General features: G+C 40.5%; 1 long non-coding RNA gene across 1 annotated transcript; it reads left to right on the top strand.

Annotated features, from left to right (window-relative positions):
• Window positions 1-4178: 4178 nt before the first annotated feature.
• LOC112758841 (uncharacterized) lies at window positions 4179-6096 on the top strand. Its single transcript, XR_011873942.1, has 3 exons — window positions 4179-4624; window positions 5232-5432; window positions 5899-6096. It is a non-coding gene; the product is annotated as an uncharacterized lncRNA (long non-coding RNA).
• The last annotated feature ends 17021 nt before the right edge of the window (window positions 6097-23117 follow it).

Here is a 23117-nt window from a genome sequence, read left to right as displayed (position 1 = left end):
GAGGATGTGTTGAAAATTTACTCAAGGAAAAAAGAAAAGCTTAAAAGTACTTTATTAGCCATTCCTAATAGAGTTTGTTTGACTTCTGATTTGTGAACATCCATCACTACAGAGGGTTATTTATGCCTAACTGCTCACTTTGTTGATCTGAATTGGAAATTGCAAAGTAAAATTTTGAGTTTTTGTCATATGCCTCCTTCTCACACGGGATTTGAATTGTCTTCCAAGATTTTTGAGCTTTTAAATGAATGGGAAATTGAAAAGAAGATTATGACTCTTACACTAGATAATGCATCTGCTAATGATACATGCCAAGATCATTTGAAAAGTACATTAAATATGCATGATTGGTTGTTGTGTGATGGAGAGTTCTTTCATATTCGTTGTTCTGCTCATATCTTGAATCTTATTGTGCAAGATGGATTAAAAATTGTTCATGATGCATTGGATAATATTAGGGGAAGTGTGAAATATGTAAGGGAATCGGAAAGTAGAATGATAAGGTTTAAAGAATGTGTTCCAGCGATTCAGGGTTTGAATTTTGCAAGTGGGTTGCATCTAGATGTTACTACTCGATGGAATTCTACGTACATTATGCTCGAAAGTGCTATCAAGTATCGGAAGGCCTTTGAGTATTTGAAGGCAACCGATCATACTTATAAATATTGTCCTTCAGTTGGTGAATGGGGGAGAGCTGAAAAGATATGTGAATTTTTATACCCCTTTTATGAAACTACTAATTTGATTTCTGGCACATCTTACCCTACTTCGAATTTGTATTTTCTACAAGTCTATCATATTCAATGTGTTTTGATGGGAAGTTTGAGAAGTGAAGATGAACTTCTAAGGAGCATGGGAGAAAAGATGATGAACAAATTTAAGAAGTATTGGAAAAAGTATAGTGTCATTCTTGCATTTGGTGCTATTCTTGATCCTAGACTTAAGATTTCTACTTTAGAGCTTATGTGTGAAGAGATTGATGCTGAGACTGCAAAAGGAAAGGTGGAACATGTGAAAAAAAAATTATACAAACTTTTTGAAAAATATGACAAGAATTCTCTTCCAACTGTTCAAGCACAAGGACCTAGTATTCAATCTTCATCCATGGCCCATACCCCTGAAAGTGCAAGCAAGAAGCGACTCGCAATTGTTGGTGTAAGTAACGTTTAACATATTTAAATTCTCTTATTAATTGTTATTATTCTATACTAATAAGATGTGATTATTTCTATTTTGATAGAAATTGATGAAACGTAACCATCAAGCTGAGGTCTCTAGTGGAAAGAATCCACTTGATACATACTTGGAGGAGCCACTTTTGTCAAAGGATTGCTTTGAAGATTTAGATGTTTTGGAATGGTGGAAATTATATGAGAGTCGTTATCCGAAGTTATCAATCATGGCACATGACTTATTTTCCAATTACTACGGTTGCATCGGAATCTGCCTTTAGTATTGGAGCTCATGTCATTAACAAATATAGAAGTCGAATGTTGCCAGAAAATGTTGAGGCTGTGATTTGTACTCGCAATTGGAATAAAGGCTTTGTTGATGGTAATTACATTGTTAGTTACTAATTTAATATTTATATAACATTTAAGTATTTATATCTTGTTCTAAATTTGGGTATTCTTCTAATTGCAGGTGAAGGCGAAGGTGAAGATGTGAATCCTCAAGGTGCTAGGAGAGGCGGTGTTTCAACTTCTGGATCAGATTCAAATTTTATTGATTTAGAAGTTGACAATTGATTTATGTGTGTTGATTTAAGGATTTTTTTCGGTGTCTTGTTGATTTATGAATTATGTTGTGTTTTGTTTTAATTATGGTAGAATTTATGTGTAGATTATGTGTTTGTTTTGTTATTATTATGCACTTATGTTTGAGACTTTGAGACTTATTATTTGTTATGTTATTTTTATTATTGTTAATTTCAATCAAAAAGTTATTATGGTTAATTATAATTTTTTTTATGAATTAATAATTAATTTAAGATATTATTCTATATATTAAAAAATAAATTTGATGGAATAATTTTAATATAAAGTAAAAATTTGGTAAATTGAATTTTATTGAATTTTATCATAAAAGAAAAAAGTTGGTAAAAAAAAAGGCGGGCCCCGCCAATCCGCTCTTTGGCGGGGCAGGGTAGCAAGTTGAGCCCATATTAGTTTGGCAGGGCAGGCCGGCCCGCCCCATATTTGGGCGGGCTTTGGCAGGGCGGGGCGGGCCAGTCCGCTTTGCCACCCCTATGAATAATGATGGCATTGCCTATAATAACAACTGTACTGAGTCTTAGGCTTTTAGGGTTTAGCTTATTGGCTCCCGCATGAAAATAAAGTTGCTTTCTTTCTCTTTATTTTATCACCATGATCATTATGTGATGCTAAACACACAAGATTATATTCATTCATTTATGATTTTATATCCTCCTAAACCATCAATCAAAACAAGGAATTGTCTATGGTGGGTAAAGTTATATTTGGTTTTTTAGGGTTCAAGTGCCAATATTCTAAATGTGTGGCTATCTTTTGTGTTGTACTGATGGTTATGCTTGTATGATGTTTGGCCCTGAAATTTTGTTAATATTGAACCGAATCTGGTTTATCAATGTCATTAATAAAAAAATGCCAAGTTTCTCCCAGCCAAGAATTAAACAACTTAATCAATAATGATAAACTTTAAATTATTTTTTCAAATTCAAAATTTGATTAATTGACATTAATGGCTTTTTTGAATCAAAACTTACCCTAATTTATTTTCACTTCCACTCACCATTCACCACAAAAAATCACAAATCCTTATCCCTCTTTCCAATGCCCCACGCCGCTGTGGTTTCATCCTCGCGTCGCTAGCGTCGATGCAGCACCGTCCTCGCTCGCCATCGCAGGTCATCCTTGCATCCTTCTCCGCCACCTCATCTGTTGTTCGCGCAGGAAAGACAGCCACCATCGCGCTTCTATTTCACCCTCCTTGCGTCCCATCGCGACTCCCCATCGCTCTCCCGACGCACCCTTGCCATTTGTGACTCCCATCGCTCGCTACTCGCATCCCACGACTCTCCATCCGTCACGACGCGGCCACCACCAGGTCCCCATTTGCGACGCGCGATCAACTACTCCAATCCACGACGACTCCTCCACTCGTCGCAATACGCCACCGGGAGTCCCCCACTGTCCACGCAACGCCATCCAAGACGTCGTCGCCGGCCACCCTACATCTCTTTTTCTCCTCCTCCTATTCGGTTTTGAATGATTTTTTAACTAGTTTTTTATGTTTCTTATTTTTACATTTCGGATGATTCTTTTTATTAGTTTTGGATGATTATTTTTTCTATGTTTTGTATGTTTTTTTCTTAGGATTTGGATGATTCTTTTTATTAGATTTGGTTGATTCTTTTTCCTATGTTTTTGTATGTTTTTTTCTTAGGATTTAGATGATTCTTTATCTTATGTTTTGGTGTTTTTGTTTTTTGGAGTTTGCAAGTTTTTTTTGGAGAGAGGAATTAGTGTTTGCATAATAAATGGTAATGGATGAATTAGAGTAAGAAGAGGCAATTAATAATCATTAATTTTGTATCCTTTAAAAAAATTTAAATAACCACTAATTAATGACAATTAATATCATTAATTAGTATAGAATATAATTCAAAAATATTTGTTGACTTATTATTGATTAGACCCCCTCTTGGGTGCTTAGCGGGATTGTTTTTATCAAATTGTAAAGATTTCTATATTTATGTTAAAAGAAGTGATTTTTGAGGGTTTAGAAGTGTAGTAAATAATTTTATATTATTCTTATTTGGGTAAAAAAGTTTGAAATTCCATTATTATTAATAAAATACACAACTAAAAAACTAAAAAAAGTTACACTTGACATGAAAAAAAAAAGAAGAGAGAAAATCAATTCTCTATATAATTAAGCTAGCTATATCCTCATAAAAATATGCATGTTGCTACTTAGGGGTATTCAAAATCGATCCAAACCGAACTAAACTGACCAACCAAACCAAAAAAACCGAAAACTGAACAAACCGAAAATCGCAAAAACCGAAAAAAAAAAGTGTTTTGCAGTTTTTTTGCTGTTCGGTTCGGTTTTCGGTTCTGACCAGTAAAACCCTAACTGAACCGAACCGAACCGAACCGATGGAATAAAAAAACCCTAAAAACCAACCCCACCCCACCCCCAATTCCCTTGGCCTTGAACGCGAGTCCTGAGCAGCAGTGAGCCACTGAGTCCTAACCCCAATCGGAGCTCTCAGCCCCAATCGAAAGCTCTGCCTCTCAGCCTCTCACAGTCGCACTCTCCTCTCTGCAGTGGCGCTCTCCTCTCACGGCGGCGAACCCACGTTCCTCCCGGTCTCCCACCACCTCGCAGCGAAGCCTTCCTCCCAACGCCGCCGAACCCCTTCGCGGATAGAGCACCACGAAGCCCTAGCCACAGCCGACCCTTGCACACCGCAATAGCAATCTAGCAGAGCACGAACCTCATCCCTCGCACCCAGCACTCCAGCAGTAGCAGAGCACGACCCTCGTGACCTCGTCCCTCGCACCCAGGAGTAGCAGAGCACGACCCTTGCTCCCTCGCACCCAACAGTAGCAGAGCACCACCCTCGCCACCCACTAGTGTAAAACTCGATTTTGTTTAACCTTGCTATTGGTATTGTTTGCTATTGGTATTTTTGACCTTATTGTTACTGTTAATTTGGTTAAATTATACTCAGCATTGTTAATCATTGCTGTTTATTGATTTATTGTTGACTTGGTAATCTAGTATTGTTGCTGCCTTGCTGGTTATTGATTCATTGCTGTGACTTGGTTAATTTGGTTAAATTATACTCAGCATTATTAATCATTGTTGTTTATTGATTTATTGTTGACTTGGTAATTTGGTATTGTTGCTGCCTTGCTGGTTATTGATTCATTGTTGTGACTTGGTTAATTTGGTTAAATTATATTCAGCATTGTTAATCATTGCTGTTTATTGATTTATTGCTGACTTGGTAATTTGGTATTGTTGCTGCCTTGTTGGTTATTGATTCATTGATGATTTGCTGGTTATTGATTCATTGTTGTGACTTGGTTAATTTGGTTAAGAGAACTTTTAGGCAGTGATGAACATTGTTGTTATAGGCAATTTTTGGTAATGATACATTGTTGCGCTATCTATAATGATGAACATTATGACTTGTTTAACTTTCATTTATGTTTTCTGCCTTTATTTTGCATGTGCAGGTTTGGGGATGATGTGATGGAAGTAGTTGCATCTTGGACAAAAGCCTTGTGCGTTGACATCTCTCAAGGCCGCATACCAAATCATGTTGATGATGTCAAAGCTGAAGCTAGTGAATTAGGAAATAAAGTTTTGTCTAGTTGGAGTGTACTTGACATTGGGACACGCAATAGTTTGCTTCTCCAAGAATTAGCTAAACAAGGGTATGGTATTTCTTGCGATGTTCTGCACTTTTAGTAATATATGCTGTATAATTCTTTTATAGAAAAAAAGAGAAAAGAAAGACTTTGTTAAAGTTAGCAAATTTCTGAATTACTATTTATTATAACAAATGTGTATTGTTGGAAATCGGAAGGCATGTGAATCTTGTGCCATATAAATTTTTTCATACACAAATATATTTAATTGCTAATTAAATGAGATTCCATAGCATCAAAAGCAAGGTGTGAATATGTGAAAATCATGAAAAACAAAGATATATTCAAGTAAACAAAGAAAGTTGCTACATAAAGGTGGTATGGAAATGTATATACTATTATATGCTTTTTTTTGGAGGGAAGGTACACTTATAAGTACTTGGAAGTTCTGCCTATTGGTTTCTGAGAGATATCCCGGGTTTTTTATGTTGCATTGCATGTGTTATTAATCTTACTATTGCTACCTTTTCAGGTTCTCTTATTTGACTGGTACGGATTATAGTGAAGGGGCCATCAGCCTTGCTCAAAGCGTTGCTAATCGGGTTGCTAATCGGGATGTATTTTTTTTTGAATTGATTGAAAAAACCGAACAAATCGAACCAAAATTGGTTTGGTTTGGTTCGGATGGCTTCAATAAAAAATCGAACCAAACCGAATCGCAGTTGAATTACACGATCGGATCAGAAGACTTTTTTCTCAAAAACCAAACCAAACCGCACCGCGAATACCCCTATTGCTACTTTTTTATGCCTACAACTAGAAAGCCAATAATATATTAAAAGATAAAAAGTCATCTGAATAAATATACACTTTCTCATATATAAAATAAAAGGTATGATTTGGGAAGAGAATAGGGTATTTTGAGAATTTGGAATGAAGAAGAAGAGAATTGAGGGGGAAAGAGCAGAGAGTGTTGTGCTACAAGAGTGGAAAAGAGCAAAGAGCAGCAGCAACATGCAGAAAAAAGGAAAGAAAGAAAGAAAGAGACCCTAAAACTAGTAACGCTTTAATTACTTTCTTTTTAACTTAATTACATGTTTCTCAACAAATTCAATATGTCAATGTGTGATTAGAAATCAATCGAATAAAAATTTAGTGTTTTAATTAAAAGTTATTAATCTTCTAGTATTTTTGTGCTCTTTATAAAACAGTTAGCCATGGAGTACTAACATATATTTTTGTTATAAAATATAATACGGTAAGTTCTATTACACCAATATTTGAATTAACTAAGATACCTATAGTGGTATGTAGTATGTACAAAAAAATAGAAAAATTAACTTGATTAATTTAATTTATAAATAGCTATAATCATTAAAAGATTTTTTTCATTTTCCAAGCAGGTTTCTCCATGTCTTCATCAGCAGAAATTGGTTAATGAATGAGTAATGATGCCATTGCCTATAATAACAACTGTACTGAGTCTTAGACTTTTAGGGTTTAGCTTATTGGCTCCCGCATAAAAATAAAGCTGCTTTCCTTCTCTTTATTTTCTCATCACCATGATCATTATGTATTGCTAAACACACAAGATTATATTCATTCATTTATGATTTTATATCCTTCTAAACCATCAATCGAAACAAGGAATTGTCTATGGTGGGTAAAGTTTTATTTGGTTTTTTAGGGTCCAAGTGCCAATATTCTAAATGTGTGGCTATCCTTAGTGTCGTACTGATGGTTATGCTTGTGTGATGTTTGGCCCTGAAATTTTGATAATATTGAACCAGATCTGGTTTATTAATATTATTAATGTCAATTAATAAAAAATTTCAAGTGTCCACCAACGAAGAATTGAACAACTCAATTAATAATGATTAATTTTAAATTATTTTTTCAAATTCAAAATTTGATTAATTGACATTAATGGCATTTTTGAATCAAAACATACCTTAATTTATTTTCTCTTCCACTCAACATTCACCACACAAAACCACAAATTCTAATCCCTCTTCCTAATGGCCCACACTGTCGCAGTTTCGTCCTCTCACCGCTAGCGTTACCGCAGCACCGTCTTTGCGCGCCATCGCCGGTCGTCCTTGCATTCTTCTCCGCCACCTTATCTGTCGTTTGCGCAGGAAAGACAACCACCATCGCGTTTCTACTTCACCCTCCTCGCGTCCTGTCGCGACTCCCAATCATTCGCCACTCGCACCCCACGACTCTCCATCCGTCGCGATGCAGCCACCACCAGGTCCCCATTTGCGACGCGCGATCACTACTCCAATCCACGGCGACTCCTCCACTCGTCGCAATGTGCCACCGCGAGTCCCCCCACTGTCCACGCAATGCCATCCAAGACATCGTCGCCGGCCACCCTACGACTCTTCTTCTCCCCCTCCTATTTGGTTTTAAATGATTTTTTTAACTAGTTTTTTATGTTTCTTTTTTCTATATTTCGGATGATTCTTTTTATTAGTTTTGGATTATTCTTTTTCCTATGTTTTGTATATTTTTTTTAGGATTTGGATAATTCTTTTTATTAGTTTTGGATGATTCTTTTTCCTATGTTTTGTATGTTTTTTTCTTAGAATTTGGATGATTCTTTATCTTATGTTTTGATGTTTTTGTTTTTTGGAGTTTCGAAGTTTTTTTTTTGGAGAAAGAAATTAGTGTTTACGTAATAAATGGTAAAAGGTGAATTAGAGTAAGAAGAGAAAATTAATAATCATTAATTTTGTATCTTTTAAAAAAATTAAATAACCACTAATTAATGACAATTAATGTCATTAATTAGCATAGAATATAATTCAAAAATATTTGTTGGCTTATTATTGGTTAGACCTCTCTTGGTTTTTTAGTAGAATTGTTTTATCAAATTGTAAAAATTTATATAGTTAGGTTAAAAGAAGTGGTTTTTGAGGGTTTAATAGTGCAGTAAATAATTTTATGTTATTCTTATTTAGGTAAAAAAAAAGTTGAAATTCCATTATTATTAATAAAATAAAGAACTAAAAAAACTAAACAAAAGTTACACTTAACATGAAAAAAAAAAAGAGAAAATCAATTCTTTGTATAATGAAGCTAGCTATATCCCCATAAAAGCATGCATGTTGCTACTTTTTGACACCTGCAACTAGAAAGCTAATAATATAAGAAAAGATAAAAAGCCATTTGAATAAATATACACTTTGTCATATATAAAACAAAAAGGTATAATTTGGGAAGAGAAAATGACATTTTGAAAATTTGAAATGAAGAAGATGAGAAAGAAGGGAGAAAGAGCAGAGAATGTTGCGCTACAAGAATGGAAAAGAACAAAGATCAGCAGCAACATACAAAGAAAAGGAAAGAAAGAAAGAAAGAGACCTAAGACTAGTAACACTTTAGTGTGCTAATTAAAAGTTATTAATCTTCTAGTATTTTTGTGCTCTTTATAAATCTGTTAGCCATGGAGTATTAACATATATTTTTGTTATAAAATATAGTATGGTAAGTTCTATTACACCAATATTTAAAATAACTAAGGTATCTATAGTAGTATGTAGTATGTACAAAAAATACAAAAATTAACTTAATTAATCTTATTTACAAATGGCTATAGTCATTAAAAGATTTTTTCATTTTCCAACCAGGTTCCTCCATGTCTTCGTCAACAGAAATTGGTTAATGGATGAGTAATGATGGCATTGCCTATAATAACAACTGTACTGAGTTTTAGGCTTTTAGGTAGCGTTTGTTTTGAGGTACTGAGACAGAGACTGAGAGACTGAGACTCAGTATTGTGTTTGTTAGTTCAGAGACTGGTATTAAAATTTCTGTTTCTGTCTCTAAAATTTTAGTATTTCAGTACCTCCAAAAAGTAAGGACACAGGGGACTAAAATTTTTAGAGATGGAGACTGAAACTTTAATAACATTTTATACCTAAAATACTTTCATTTCAATTAATTAATTCCAATTTTATCTTTTGTGCAAATTAAATTAGAGTTTCATTCTTGTTTCAATTCCTGTCTCCCATTTTGCACCAAATAGAATACTGATATTTATTTCAATTCCTGTCTCTTAGTCTCTGTCTCTCAGTCTCAGTCTTTCCGTCTCTATCTCTCCACCAAACGTTACCTTAGGGTTTAGGTTATTGGCTCCCGCATGAAAATAAAGCTGCTTCCTTTCTCTTTATTTTCTCATCACCATGATCATTATGTGATGCTAAACACACAAGATTATATTCATTCATTTATGATTTTATATCCTCCTAAACCATAAATCAAAACAAGGAATTGTCTACAGTGGGTAAAGTTATATTTGGTTTTTTAGGATCCAAGTGCCAATATTCTAAATGTGTGGCTATCCTTAGTGTCGTACTAATGGTTATGCTTGTGTGATGTTTGGACTTGAAATTTTGATAATATTGAACCGGATCTAGTTTATTAATGTCATTAATGTCAATTAATAAAAAATGCCAAGGGTTCACCGGCCAAGAATTGAACAACTCAATTAATAATAAATAATTTTAAATTATTTTTTCAAATTCAAAATATGATTAATTGACATTAATGGCATTTTTGAATCAAAACTTACCCTAATTTATTTTCACTTCCACTCACCATTCACCACACAAAACCACAAATCCTTATACCACTTCCCAATGCCCACGCTGCCGCGGTTTCGTCCTCACGCCGCTAGTGTCATCGCAGCACCGTCCTCGTGCACCACCGCCGGTCGTCCTTGCATCCTTCTCCGCCACTTCATCTGCCGTTTGCGCAGGAAAGATAGCCACCATCGCGCTTCTACTTCACCCTCGTCGCGTCCCATCGTGACTCCCCGTTGCTCGCCCGACGCACCTTTACCGCTCGCGACTCCCCATCGCTCGCCACTCGCACCCCGCAACCCTCCATCCGTCGCGATGCAGCCACCACCAGGTCCCCATTCGCGACGCACGATCAACTACTCTGATCCACGGTGACTCCTCCACTCGTCGCAATGCGCCACCGCGAGTTCCCCATTGTCCACGCAATGCCATCCATGACGTTGTCGCCGGCCAGCCTGCGGCTCTTCTTCTCTTCCTCTTATTTAGTTTTGAATGATTTTTTTAACTAGTTTTTTATGTTTCTTTTTTCTACATTTCGGATGATTCTTTTTATTAATTTTGGATGATTCTTTTTCCTATGTTTTGTATATTTTTTTCTTAGGATTTGGATGATTCTTTTTATTAGTTTTGAATGATTCTTTTTTCTATGTTTTGTATATTTTTTTCTTAGGATTTGGATGATTATTTATCTTATGTTTTGGTGTTTTTATTTTTTAGAGTTTCGAAGTTTTTTTTTTGAGAGAGGAATTAGTGTTTGCGTAATAAATGGTAAAAGGTGAATTAGAGTAAGAAGTAGAGGTAATTAATAATCATTAATTTTGTATCTTTTAAAAAAATTTAAATAACCACTAATTAATGACAATTAATATCATTAATTAGTATAGAATATAATTCAAAAATATTTGTTGGCTTATTATTGGTTATACCCTTCTTGGTTTTCTAGCGGAATTGTTTTATCAAATTGTGAAGATTTTTATATTTAGGTTAAAAGAAGTGATTTTTGAGGGTTTAGTAGTGCAATAAATAATGTTATGTTATTCTTATTTAGGTAAAAAAGTTTGAAATTCCATTATTATTAATAAAATACACAACCAAAAGATTAAAAAAAAGTTACACGTAACATGAAAAAAAAGAAGAGAGAAAATCAATTCTCTGTATAATTACGCTAGCTATATCCTCATAAAAGCATGCATGTTGCTACTTTTTGATACCGCAACTAGAAAGCTAATAATATAGGGAAAGATAAAAAGTCATATGAATAAATATACACTTTGTCATATATAAAACAAAAAGGTATGATTTGGGAAGAGAAGAAGGCATTTTGAGAATTTGGAATGAAGAAGAAGAGAAAGGAGGGGGAAGGAGCAGAGAATGTTGCGCTACAAAAGTGGAAAAGAGCAAAGAGCACCAGCAACATGCAGAGAAAAGGAAAGAAAGAAAGAAAGAGACCCTAAGACTAGTAACACTTTCATTACTTTCTTTTTAACTTAATTACATGTTTCTTAACAAATTCAATATGTCAATGTGTGATTAGAAATCAATCGAATAAAAATTTAGTGTGTTAATTAAAAGTTATTAATCTTCTAGTATTTTTGTGCTCTTTATAAAATTGTTAGCCATGGAGTATTAACATATATTTTTGTTATAAAATATAGTATGGTAAGTTCTATTACACCAATATTTAAAGTAACTAAGGTATCTATAGTGGTATGTAGTATGTACGAAAAATATAAAAAATTAACTTGATTAATTTGATTCATTAAATGTCTATAATAACAAATGTACTGAGCATAGTTATTAGAATCGGACCGAATCGGCCGGTTCAATTAAAAAACTGATAAATCGGATCTAATATTGATCCAATCTGATATTTAGATCGCACAATATTAAAAACCAAAACGAACCAGTCAAACTTAGAATAAACTGGTGAAAACCGGCCTTCACCAGGTCAGGCCGGACCACTTAAAATTTAAAATTTCAAGAAATGTGTGAGGTGGGATTCAACCCCTTGTCTTCTTGGAAAAGGAACGTCCTTCAAAGCCACTGAGTTAGCATGCACCTTACTAATTAATATACAAATTATTATATATATAGGTATCATTCATCAAATAATTTATTTCTATTTAATTTATTTTAATTTTAGTTATAAACTCACTCATTCTTAAATTAATTATATTTTATTTAACAATAATTATAAACTCACTTATTTTTTAATAAATACTTGTAATATATAATAGTATAATAAATATAAACTAATTAATAAATTATTAAAATTTTAAAATAATAGTTATTTTAATATAAAAATATAATAAAAATATTTATAATAACATAAAATTAACAAAATACTTATTGTTCATGTTCTATATTATTTTAAAATAGCTAGATATTCATAAAATATTAGTAAAAATATGTATTTTAAATTTTAATTTTAAATTTTTTATTATTTTTATTTTTTATTTATATAGTACTAGGTCAATCGATTCAACTAATGACCCACCAATTGAACCAATAACTCAGTGATCCAGTAGTCTGACCGGTTCGATCACCAATTTAGTTCTGATAACTATAGTACTGAGTCTTAGATTTTTAGGATTTAGCTTATTGGCTCCCGCATGAAAATAAATCTTCTTCCTTTCTCTTTATTTTTTCATTACCATGATCATTATATAATGCTAAACACACAATATTATATTTATTTATTTATGATTTTATATCCTCTTAAACCATCAATCAAAACAATGCCAACGTACGAAACAGAATCATTAGGTAGGTACAGCAAGAAAAGTAAAAAGTAAACTAAAACAGAATAGAACAGAATAGGTGGGTAATATAATAATTAGCATGCTAGTATAGTTTCAAATATTCATAACAGATAAACTAGACGGAAATTGCAATTTGGAAGGGAAGGTGTTCGGTAGGTCGGTTACTGAACGGTTCGGGTTGTGATCCGAGATGATGATAGGGGCTCGTCAAGTCGTGGACTGTCGGTCAGTGGAGTGCAAGGTCCCGAGTACTTCGAGTGAGGGAGAAGGGGGGCGCCACCTGCAAAGACACTCCGACGCTCTTGTCAGTAAGGTGTGCAGGCGGATAGGGTGATAGAGTATGTAACGTACCTCTGGGGGAGAGCAAGCCTCCCCTTTATATACCTGTCAGAGGTGGGCCCGATGAGAACAGGCCCATGTTTCCAGGGAGGTTATCCCCTAGCTGTGCATGAGCTGTCCTGGACGCGTGTCCGGGTCGTTGTGGGGCATGTGTCCGGTTCGGGTGGCGTCCGGGTCGGGCCGACCCGCAAGGACTCTGGGCCAGGTCGTAACAGTGCCCCCGACGCGCCAGTAATGCTCGTGGGAGACATTGATGGCGCGTGATTTTCTCGTTCGTGTGTTGTCGCCAGATCAATTGTTCGTGGGAGTGACGTGCTCCCTGCGCGCGTGTCTCTTGGTTGCCAAGGCGACCGTTTCGTCGCTTCGTTCTTCGCGCTGAGCATTGAATGCTCATAATGGGTTACTAAAATCCTGCGTGCAAAGACCTTTTTACCCCTGGCTTCTTCGCGCTTTGTGCAGCGGTTTTTAAACAGTTTCTTATTTCTTTTGTTCCCACTTTTGCTATTCCCACTTTCTTTTCTCCCTGATATCCAAATTTCCTCCGTTTCAAGCGTTTTTGTGCCTCTTCAACCACTTGTTCGAGGTTCTTTGTGCTTCTCCAACCACTTTCAAGTTCTTTCGACTAATTCAGGTATTTCTAGAATCCTTCTCTTTTCTGTTCTGTTCTTGCGTGCTTGTTGTATGTGTTTGCCTCGCCATTTTTACTGTTGCATTGCTACATGGCTTTCTGATGATAGGTAGAGTATTAGGGCAGGGGTACCATTCCAGGGTAGATTTTTAGGTGGGTTGCTTGGTTCATATTTGATCTTAACTGTTCAGTAGGATGAATTATAGCTTCTGGGTATTTTCCGGGTTCCCGATCTCGTAGACTAACGGAGTGGTACCCCGCTGTAGGTATGCCTCGTGTCGTCTCCCGGGCTTCCCCTTCCGCGGCGAGCTATGATCCGTACGCCTGGGTAACCTTGGATGTAAAGGATTCGCCAAACCAGATGGATCTAGCGGAATTGATAGAGTTCCGGCAGGCCGGGTACTTGTGCGGGGGAACAGACGAAGAGGCCAATTATGAGACCTTCGTGCCTGCCCCCCATGAGCGGCTTTACGAGGTCAATCTTCACTCTCCCCGGATTGCCGACTGGATTTCGTTTTACAAATCCATGTTTACCCAGGTTGGGGTTCACCTTCCGTTTTCCGAATTCCAGATGTCACTCTTAAATCGGATATCCGTGTCTCCGTCACAGCTCCATCCGAACAGTTGGGCTTCTATCCGCTGTTTTGAGATGGTGTGCGAGTATCTCGAGCTGCCGGTGTCGGTGGATGTCTTCCTTTTCTTCTTCAACCTTACCAAACCTTCCAAACAAGGGAAGGCGAGGAAAGGGTTCCTTTCTTTCCGGTCTGCCCAGGGTAGGAGAATATTTGGTCTGTTCGAGGATTCCTACCACGGGTTTAAAGATAAGTTTTTCAAAGTCCGTCTCGTTAGAGGTCGGCATCCCTTTTGGTTATCCTTGGAGGGGGAGCGCCTCATCCCCACTTACTGGAGCTTTGGGGCGAGGTCAAATTCTTTTATCAAGGTAACATATAAGAGGATGTCCTCAGTAGATAAGCAAATAGCCGATGTGCTATTTGCTATTTTTGAAAAGAACCTCGTAAATCCTCATCTCCTTATGGGTGAACGGGAGGCCGCCAGGAGCTATATCCGTGAGTCGTCTCGTTTCCTGTTTTTATGTTGTTTATTATTGTTTGCTTCACACGGTCTAACGGCTGATGTGTTTGTTTATTGCAGTGGAAATGTCTGCTACAGTGACTGGTCTTGAGAATCTGATGAAGACCTTCTTCTCGGAAAGCGATGACGAGAAAGCTGAGGGGAAAGATTCCGGGAAGTCGGCTGGACCTTCTGGGGAGAAGGAGGACCAGACTGAGCCCCCTCCCCAGGATACCGATATGTCCGGTGTGAACCCAGAGGGGGTGCAAGCTTCTCCTCCTTCCGAGGTCGTCGTGGGCGGGCACTCGCCCTCTGCTCCTCAGGTGGATGACGATGTGGAACTCATCCACACCTCTAAGAGGCGAAGGGCATCTTCGAGCCCGGAGGGGGCTCTTACCATCATGGAGAGGAATTTCGATGCCACAACTTTTATTGACTCGCAGCTGATTCCTGGGACAGAGGAGCATTTCCACGGGACCGACCTAGCCGGGCAGGCGAGATGGATGTATCGAACTTTGCTCCGGGGTGCCGTGATAGCTCGAAAGGCTGAGTGCGAGTTGTCGGGAATGCAAGCCCTCCGGAGGAAGCTCGAGTCTTCTGTCAAAGCAAACAATGACTTTAAGGCCCAGGTCGAGTTGCTCCAGAGTCAGTTGTCTGAAATGGGGGAGAAGCTCAAGGCATCCGAGGAAAAGAATGCGTCTGCCGAGGAGAAACTGAAGGCTTCCGACGAGACGGTGGCCCGTTTAGTCGAGCGAGAGATGACTTTGGAGAGCCAGTTGAACGCCGCCCAGGGGCGTGTGGCAGCTTTGGAAAAGGAGCGGGACCAAGCTGTGTCGTCGGCCGAAGCCGCCAAAGTCGAGGTCGAGGAGCTCAAGAAGAAGCTGAAATCGACCAAAGAACAAGGCAAGAACGCGATCTCTATGACTGAGGACGCCTTGAAGGCTCAGGTGAAGATTGTGGCACCCGACTTCGACACATCGGCTATCGGGGTCTTCAAAATGATTCAAGACGGCAAGATTGTCGATATGCCTAGGAAGTGACTTCTTATAACTTGATCATTTGCTGTAGATTTGTTGAACATTTGTTGTGTGTTTTGTATTTTGATACTTCGTAACATTTGCGTTGGTTTAGTCGTTTGGCCGGATGACCGTTACTCTCTTTCGCCTTGTTCGTCGTATTGTTTTTGTCACCGTTTTTTCGTGGTGGGCTCATTGCTTGTGCCCGTTTTGTCATTTTTACGTTGGTAACAATTTGGACCGATTTGGTCGTGTTGTCGCCGTGTGGATTATAGCGATGGTCCGTCTGGCTTTCGGGGTGATCAGTCCCGGGTTGCCGTTTTAGGACGTAATCGCGTGCTACGCGTATTGGGAAGCAACAAAAGAGTAGGGAAATATTTTAACAAGTAAGAATTAATCGTCAGTTAAGCAAGCTTGTTAATATGGCAAGTATTCAATAAGGATAAATAGCTAAAAACTTTCTAAAAAATTAACATGTGCGCAGAGCAAGCATACATAAGTCCGTTAGGGTTCCTGGTCGGTTTACCCGAGTCAGGAGTAGAACCTCCTCAGGTTACCTGCATTCCATGTTCTAGGGATTTCTTTACCGTCAAGTCTCTCGAGCTTGTAGGCACCCTTGCCAAGCACTTCTCTGATTCTGTAGGGCCCTTCCCAATTTGCCGTCAGCTTTCCTTCCCCAGGGGTCGGCAGACCTACGTCGTTGCGTCGCAGAACGATGTCTCTTTCCCCGAAATCCCTCTTGAGGACTTTAGCGTTGTAGCGTAGGGCTATTCTTTGTTTCAATGCTGTTTCTGACAAATGGGCCATCTTCCTCATTTCCTCTACCAGGTCTTTTTCTACCGCTTCGTCTACACCTGCGAGCAGTAGCCGTGGGCTCGGTTCGCCGATTTCGACGGGTATCACGGCATCGACCCCGTATGTTAGGCGAAAAGGGGTTTCCCCCGTAGCACTTTGCTCGGTCGTTCGGTATGACCACAGGACCGAAGCGACCTCGTCTGCCCATGCGCCTTTCTTGCTGTCTAGGTGTTTCTTGAGGCCGAGTAAGATGACCTTGTTTGCGGACTCTACTTGTCCGTTTGTCTGGGGGTGTTCGACTGAAGAAAAATTTTGTTTTACCCCTAGGCCGGTAAGGAACTCCGTGAATTTCTTGTCAGTGAATTGTGTTCCGTTATCCGAGATGACGACATCCGGGATCCCGAATCGGGTTATCACCTATCTCCACGTGAATTTCCTGCAATTAGAGGAGGATATGCTGGCCAGTGGTTCGGCCTCTATCCATTTGGTGTAGTAGTCGATGGCCACTATGAGATACTTGACCTGTCCTGGGCCAACCGGGAAGGGTCCTAGGAGGTCGACTCCCCATTGAGCGAAAGGTCGTGTGGTCGTCAGAAGGCTCAATTCGGAAGCCGGCGCCTTGTGGAAGTTGGCGTTTTGTTGACACTTTACGCACTTTCTGACAAATTCCCTCGAGTCTTTCATCATTGATGGCCAGTAATATCCAGCTCGGATGAGCTTCCTCGCTAGGGCTTTGCCCCCAATGTGGTGGCCGCAACATCCCTCGTGGACTTCTCTAAGTACATAGTTCGTCTGGTCGGGGTGCAAGCACTTCAATAGGGGCTGGCTGAGCCCCTTTCTGAACAGTTGTCCTTGTATGATTGCATATCTGGCCGCCTCCCTTCTCAATGTTTTGGCCGCTTTCTCATCGTCAGGCAACTTTCCGAGTTCCAGGAAGTTTGTGATGGGGTCCAACCACGAGGGGCTTGACTCCGTCAAATGGAGGGCGACCGTTGGCTCCTTCACCATGCCTTGGATGAGAGACCGGTTACCCGCTCCTGGCTTCGTGCTCGCTAGTTTGGACAGGAGGTCCGCCCGTGTGTTCCTTTCTCTTGGGACGTGTTGGATCGTGACTTCTTGGAACTGACTTGTCATTTCTTTGACCTTTTCCAGGTATTTTTGTAGGAGAGGGTCCCGGGCTTGGTAGCTTCCGTTTACCTGTGAGGTGACGACCTGTGAGTCACTGCATACTTCGACCTTCGTTGCCCCGACTTCCCGCGCTAGTATTAGTCCGCTTAAGAGAGCTTCATATTCCGCTTGATTGTTCGACACGAAAAACTCGAACTTGGTTGATTGCTCGTAGATGATTCCTGTCGGGCTTTCTAAGATGACCCCTGCTCCCCCGGACGTTTGGTTGGAGGCCCCGTCCACGTGGAGCCTCTACCGTGTGCCTGTCTCTTCGGGGGAATCACCCGTTACCTCAACCAAAAAGTCTGCCATTGCCTGGGCCTTGATTACGTGTCGGGGATCATACTGCAAGTTGTATTGGGAGAGCTCGATGGCCCAGGTCATCATCCTACCAGCCAAATCAGGTTTTTGTAGTACTTGGCGAATTGCCTGGTCCGTCCTTACGACTATACGGTGACCCTGGAAGTATTGCTTTAGCCTTCGGGAGGAAGTTAGGAGCGTCAATGCCAGCTTTTCCAGTTTGCTGTACCTCAGCTCGGCTCCTTGTAGAGCCCTACTCACGAAGTAGACCGGCTGCTGAGCTTTCCCTTCTTCTCTTACGAGCACCGCTGCAAGCGCTTCCTCTGTTACTGCCAGGTAGAGGTAGAGTGATTCTCCGGCTTTGGGTTTTCCGAGTACAGGGGGCGCTGCTAGGATCTCCTTGAAGTGTTTGAATGCCTCCTCGCACGCGGGGGTCCATTCGAATGCTATTCCTTTTTTCATCAGATTGAAGAAGGGCAGGGCTTTTGCTGCCGATGCGCCGAGGAAACGGGATAATGCCGTCAGTCTCCCCGCCAATCGTTGGACATCTTTGATACAACCCGAGCTCTTCATCTGGAGGATCGCTTGGCACTTCTCGGGGTTGGCTTCCACTCCTCTTTGGGTGATCATGAATCCCAGGAACTTTCCGGCCTCTATGGCAAAGGCACATTTGAGCGGGTTAAGCCTCATGCCGTGTTGCCGGAGGGACGCAAATATGCCTCCCAGGTCTCTCAGGAGATCGTCTGGTCATGTGGTTTTGGCGAGAATGTCGTCCACGTAGACTTCCACTGTCTTGCCTATAAGCTCACTGAATATCTTGTTCATCAATCTCTGGTATGTGGCGCCAGCGTTTTTCAGACCAAATGGTATTACTTTGTAGCAATAGGTCCCTCCTGGCGTTATGAACGCCGTTTTTTCCTCGTCGGGTCGGTGCATCGGTATCTGATTGTATCCAGAATAGGCGTCCATGAAGCTCAGATACCGGTACCCCGCCGCTGCGTCGACGAGTGCGTCAATGTTGGGCAGGGAGTAGCAGTCCTTAGGACATGCCTTATTGAGGTCGGAGTAGTCTACACACATTCTCCACCTCCCATTGTGTTTCTTCACCAAAACTACGTTCGACAGCCAGGTCGAGTAGTCCAATTCCCGGATGAACCCTGCTTCAAGGAGGCTGGCCGCCTGCCTGGCCACCTCCTCTGCCCTTTCTTGTGACATCTTTCTCTTCCTCTGGGCCACTGGTTTGACTTCTGGTTTGACGGCCAAATGGTGTGACATGAGCTGGGGATCTATTCCTGGCATGTCGGCTGGCGTCCAAGCGAAGAGGTCGGCATTGGCTGTCTTCGCCTTCATGATCCCGATTGCGTCTCCTTGGCTCCCTTATAAGGTGGGAGAAATCGGCAAGTTTTCCGTCCCTGATTGCCTGCTCCAGGGCGTCTTTTAGGTCGAAGCAGTCTTGGGTTCTGTGTCCGTATCTCTTATGATATTCGCAGTAGAGGCTCTTGTCTCCACCCGTCCTGCCCTTCAGAGGTCGGGGTTTCGTCAGTATTCCCTTCTCTGCTATCTGTTGGTAGACTTCTGTGATCGGTGCCGTGAGGGGGTGTAATTGGTGAATTTCCCTATTCGGGGGAATGGCTTCGAGGCTTTGGTTGGGACGCCGTCTCTGGCGTGTTCCCTGGCGTGTTCCTTTGGTTTCTCTCTGCCTTCGTAGTGCCGGTCTTGGTTGTAGGCGGGCTGCCGTTTATTGGCAGCCACGACCCGGCTTACTTCCTCGTCGTTGATATATTCCTTAGCTACGCGCTGGATCTCCTGCATTGTCCAGACTGGCTTTGTAGTAAGGTGCTTCCTGAAGTCCTCATTCAGGACCCCATTCGTCAAGCATAAACTCGCCACTGAGTCTGTCAAACCGTCAATTTCCAAGCATTCATCGTTGAAGCGGTCCAAGTATTTCCGGGTCGGCTCCCCGGCTCTTTGGGTCACCCCTAGCAGATTGATCGGGTGCTTGGCTTTTGCGATCCTGGTTGTGAATTGAGCCAGGAAGGCATGGCTGATGTCAGAGAATTGGGTCACCGAGCCCTGCGGGAGGTTATTGAACCACCGTATTGCAGGCCCCGCCAGAGTGACCGGGAAAGCGCAACATCTTACCTCATCTCCTACTCCTTCTAAGTTCATCCTGGCCTCGAAGGCCGTTAGATGCTCCAGGGGGTCCTGCGTTCCATCGTACCTCATGTCCGTCGGCTTGTCAAAATGCTTTGGCAGCCGGACCTCGAGTATGGAGCGGTGGAATGGGGTGGCCCCTATTATCACGTGTCCCCGGGTGTTCGTTCTCCCTTCGTCGTTCTCCTGGCGGGCGTCTTCGTCCCCTCGGTTCGTGGTACGCCGTCCTTCGCGCCTGGCGTAAATGATGGGATCTCGACTTCTTCTTCTGGCACGTCCCCGTCCCCCTGTGCTTTCTGACTCGTACTGGGGGCTGGGTGTGCGCCTTGAGCGGCTCCTCGAGCGGGAACTGGTGGGGCTTTGCTCCAGAGTGTGTTGGTCGCGTTCTCTGTCTGCTAGCCTGCGTTCCAAGTCTTGCATCCTGTGGCGTAGCTCTTGCATTATCCTTGCGTGGTTGTCGCCAGTCCCTCCGAAGGGGCGTCTTTCGTGAGTCTGCGTCGTGTCCCTTGGAGGCGACCTCTGTTGTTGTCGAGTTTCCGTCGCAACGGCGCCTCCCCCAGGCACGGGGAGCGCGGCCTCGCAGCCTGTCCCAGTTTGGACTAGCACGAAGTCCATGGACGATAGTCCCCACAGACGGCCCCAATGTTCGGTAGGTCGGTTACTGAACGGTTCGGGTTGTGATCCGAGATGATGATAGGGGCTCGTCAAGTCGTGGACTGTCGGTCAGCGGAGTGCGAGGTCCCGAGTACTTCGAGTGAGGGAGAGGGGGAGCGCCACCTGCAAAGACACTCCGACGCTCTTGTCAGTAAGGTGTGCAGGCGGATAGGGTGATAGAGTATGTAACGTACCTCTGGGGGAGAGCAAGCCTCCCCTTTATATACCTGTCAGAGGTGGGCCCGATGAGAACAGGCCCATGTTTCCAGGGAGGTTATCCCCTAGCTGTGCATGAGCTATCCTGGACGCGTGTCCGGGTCGTTGTGGGGCATGTGTTCGGTTCGGGTGGCGTCCGGGTCGGGCTGACCCGCAAGGACTCTGGGCCAGGCCGTAACAGAAGGGAACAAGGTAACTGTCACTAACAGATTCCAAACCTAAGTAACCAACTAACTAGCTCAGATGCCCTAAACAAAAAATCAAAGAAATTATTGAAATATAATTAATTAAATACATATCAATAAAAATGTCATCTTACAAATAATTAAGATTTTAATATGTAATAATGTAATATTGTTAAGTAAACGATTCCGTTATGTTATCAACAGCATTTTTGTCAATTTTTACCAACTCTTATTTATGATTGTATTTAATAGAAATGTTTTTATGGATGTGTCTAATAAAAATATCTTTTTTATGGCTGTGTCTAATAAAAGTATCTTTATATATGTATTTTTTGGATGTGTCTCCTTATACATGTATTTAAAATATAATAATTAATTATAGTTGACAATTAGGGGTGGCAATATGTACCTTATCCGTGGGTACCCAACCCGATCTCACCCGCTCGGGTAGGGTTGCTAACCCGATCCGCAGCGGGTAAGGTAGGGTGCAGGTAGGGCTGGTCGGGTAGGGTGCGGGTTGAGCTTCAATCCTACCCGACCAACGCGCACTCAATATATGTTTATATTATATACTTATATAAAAATATGTTTTAAATGGATGTTGAATCAAAGACCTCTCACTAAATGCAAAAGATCCTTAACTACTAAAAGAAAATCATTAATTGATAATTTAATTTTTTTTTTACATAAAAATCAATTCTATTTTAAATTATCATCAATTTATATAATAATATTGTATATTTTTTATAACCCGTGGGTAGGATCGAGTACCCGCAGTCGCGGGTTAAGAGCGGGTAGGGTTAGGGTTGGGATATTCTCAACCCGCGGGTAAGGTTAGGGTTGGATCAAAATCCTACCCTACCCAACCCATTGCCACCCCTATTGACAATAAGTTGGCAGATAATATGTTGGTGCCCTATATTTTTCATATTCAATATTATACATAAATTGAAAAAAAAAAGAACCTTTTATTAAACGAAAAAAAAGGATAAATATATCTTCATGAATGAACTCAACCAAATTTTTTTAGAATTTTGCAAGCAGAACTACCAGACACAGAGAAAAAGTGCGACATGGAGGAGACCAGGGATGGGGAGGAGCCCATCAATGGAGGAGGTGCGGGGATGTGTGCGCGTCGCGAGGGAGGTGCGCGTCGAGGAGGAGCGTGTTGCCGAAAGAGGAGATCTCACAGATGAGAAGAGGGAAGCGCCGCCAGTTCTGGATCTTTATAGAAGAAAGATTTTACTAGTGATGAAAATATGATTTGGAATATTTAGGATCTTATTTGGGATTTGTTAAGATTTATAAGATTTAAATTTTAAATTTAAATTTGAATTTTAGTTAAGCTCTTTTGGTATACTTGTATTTAAATTAAAAATTTTTTTATTTTGATGTGTTTGTTTTAATATTTTTAAATTAATGTAATAAAAAGGTTGAACGAAGGACTAATTTAAATAATACCTAATTGAAATGATATTAAATGAGTGAATACCCCATCTGACCCCTGACAATTACTTCGAAAGGACTACGAGGCCCTAAAAAAATACTCAATCCGCCCCTAACTTTTTTTGAGACTGATTAGCCCTGTGCCAAAAAAATAACATTGACTTTTTTTGACACAGGACTAATTAGTCCCATAAAAGTAAAGCTCAGAAGTCAGATTGAATTTTTTTTTATTAAGAACTTCGTTGTCTTTCGAAGTAATTGTCAAGACCTTTTAGGGATTTTATTCACGTTGTTGTAGTAGCAGTTTTTCTTTCTCTTCTCTAGTTCTTCTTTTTTCATCTGCAATTGTTTACTTCTTCTTTCATTGCAATTGTAAAATGCATTATTCTGAAAATTGGACCGGTCCAACCGGTTGACCGATTCAACTAA

The sequence above is a fragment of the Arachis hypogaea genome, chromosome 16 (assembly GCF_003086295.3).
Source record: "Arachis hypogaea cultivar Tifrunner chromosome 16, arahy.Tifrunner.gnm2.J5K5, whole genome shotgun sequence".
NCBI classification, from domain to species: domain Eukaryota; kingdom Viridiplantae; phylum Streptophyta; class Magnoliopsida; order Fabales; family Fabaceae; genus Arachis; species Arachis hypogaea.
The sequence above is the reverse complement of the archived record's forward strand: the minus strand, read 5'-3'. Positions and strand labels throughout refer to the sequence as shown.